At 37.8% G+C, this 2,739-nt stretch overlaps 1 pseudogene; it reads right to left on the bottom strand.

Moving 5' to 3' along the window:
* Positions 1-407: 407 nt before the first annotated feature.
* LOC136855219 (protein FAM200C-like) lies at positions 408-2,115 on the bottom strand (annotated as a pseudogene).
* Between the last annotated feature and the right edge of the window lie 624 nt (positions 2,116-2,739).

The following is a 2,739-nucleotide window of genomic DNA, read 5'->3' as shown; positions in this document are numbered from 1 at the left end:
ACACGATCTGGAAACCACACAGAGAAACCTAGGGAATGCTCGAGGTGTTATGGCAGTCACGTTACAAAGCAAGGTCTAGACACGCAATGTATTTTCCGGTTCTCACCTCCATTGCTGAGAATGTGGAAACCGGGAGAATTCGTCTAGACCAGGGGTTCTCAAACTTTTTAACTCATCGACCCCCCAGTGAAGTTTAAAATTTTGTATCGACCCCTAGCCTAGCATTTAATTATTAATAATTCCAGAAAAATAAAACAATGTCAAAATCAATTTTTGTAGTATTAGTTTAGTACTTGACCTGCAGTATGATAAAAAGTAACACACAGTAAGAAAATGTTTAGAAATTTAGATGCACCAGTAACTTCATTCTCAATGCAACATACCATTTTCTTCCACTGTTGACATCATTAATGTGAAGGATGTGCCTGATGAGACTCAACAAGGATACTGATATTAGGCTGTAGGTTGGTGAGCTTCAGCCGTAGGTCACATCGTTTTTCCAGGCTCAGTCTGCTTCTTCTTTTGTTAAGACTGCATTTGCATGACTGAAACCAGCTTCAACCATGTATGAACTTGGGAAAGCAAGTAAAAATGGCTGAACCACTGCACAAAGCTGAGGATATTTAGCAACGTTGTTCTCGTTGATGCAGAATTCACGGAGACCTTTTCTTAAGAACAAGGCACTTGCTTCAAGGTCCACAGTCATGTCAATGAAGTCCTCTTCCAGGTGTGAGGCAATATCTGCATTCCTTATTTCAGCATCAAACGGAGTTAGAATCCATTCTGGCACTTTCATTTTTTCCAGGTCTTCAAAGCGCAGTTTAAAGTCTTCAATTAAATTCCCCAAATGAGTCATGTAAATTTCTATGTCCCTATCAGCAATGCTTTCATTTTGTTGCTGTTGTAAGTTTGAAAAATACTGAAAATCTCTACGTGACATTGAAGCTCTAAACAAGCTAAGCTTGCCTTGGAATCCTAGTAAAACTGTCCTGGCCTGAATGATGGTAACATCTTTACTATGCAGTCGGTTTTGTGTCATTAAATTTAGGATAGAGGTCTGCTAAATAGAACAGGGAATTTTTGCATTTTTTTAACTCTTCACATAAAGATGAGTCCACGTCCGCCAGGAACTGAACAGTTGAGTCATATAAGTCAACAAGTCTTTGCAAGCTGTGACCCCTAGACAGCCACCTTACTTAAGTGTGCAGGAGTAATTTCTTATACATGCCATCATTCTCTTCGCACAGCAGTGCATACAATCGTGAGTTAAGTGGATGTGCTTGATTTTGTTAATTGCCCTGTGCACACGTTCAAAGCATCATGCAGTCCATCACTGAGTTTCTTGGCTACAAGATGTTGTCTCATGCAGTTTACAGTGTACGGCACGTAAATCAGGCACTTTCTGTTTGAGTATTTGCAAATCCTCTGTACCGACCCACCACCGCTGGTGCACCATCAGTAGCCACTGCAGTAATATTGCTAAGAGGTATATTGTGCTTTTCAATATACTGCTGCACACATTGTAAAATTGTCGCACCCTTTGCATCAACTGTGAGATATTTGGCAAACAAAAATTCATCAATAATGTCCTTTTCACTTTGACTGTAATACCTCAAATATGCCATGAGAAGAGTGGAGCTGCCCAAAGTTGACTCATCAAGTTTTAGAGATAACTTACTATCCCGAAGTTCCGATACCAAAGTTTTTTCGACATCATTTGCCATTTCGTCAATTTTTCTTTGCACTGCACTGTTATTTAATAGCAACTTTTTCAAAACAGAGTGAGAGTCTTTCTTCATAACAGTTTCTATAACTTCTTTAATGGCTGGGATTATGATTTCCTCACTGATAGTGCTCGCCTTTCCTTTTTTTATTTGCTATCATGAGAGAGATGCTGTATGAGGCTTTCAAACCTCATTCAGTATCAGCACTGGCTGGTGCTTTGAAAAAATTCTTGATATTTGAACGACTTTTGAGTTTTTCTTTTAGTGTCTTGAAATAGTCAAGGTCTTTGTTTTTCTTATCAGAGTGAACTCTTTCAAGGTGGTCCTTCATCCTTGCAGGTTTCATGGCAACATTACTGAAAGTCTTTTAACACAAGAGGCACAATAGCATGGTGTCATTTCTTAATGAAGTAATGAATCCATATTTCAAATATTCCTGAGAATACTGTCGGCATTTAAGAACTGGAAAGCAAGAGGACCGGGAGTGGTTGGTTGAAGCTAGTGTTGCAAGCTCTGTTGAAAATTCTGAGATTTTGTAGTGAAAAAATAACTGATGTGTTTTTTTTTTTCTTATTCAAGAAATATATATATTTATATATATATATATATATATATATATATATATATATATATATATATATATATATATATATATATATATATATATATATATATATATATATATATATATATATATATATATATATATTGTAAAGATTAGCGCCAAAATACGCTATGAAACTGTTCTCCTTTCCTGCTTTGGGTTGGTTTGAACCTTTGAAGGTCGGGGTATATAAGGGCTCAGAAAATATAATTGTTGGGGACCAGTAATCTACTTTGCATTGTTTTCTTTGGTACAGAAAGATGCAAATACCATTTTCTATGAAATAGCAGCGTGCCCTGGTCAGGACATCGCCCCTACCCCTGTCCAGAAGCAATAAAAGGTCAGGGCGAAGGCAGCCCTTTCTCACACGCGGTCGCTAGTTTGGCCGAGAAGTCAAGTCTCGGCGGTCTT

This window comes from Macrobrachium rosenbergii, chromosome 31 (genome assembly GCF_040412425.1).
Source record: "Macrobrachium rosenbergii isolate ZJJX-2024 chromosome 31, ASM4041242v1, whole genome shotgun sequence".
Lineage (NCBI taxonomy): Eukaryota > Metazoa > Arthropoda > Malacostraca > Decapoda > Palaemonidae > Macrobrachium > Macrobrachium rosenbergii.
This window is presented reverse-complemented; position numbering and strand designations above follow the sequence as displayed.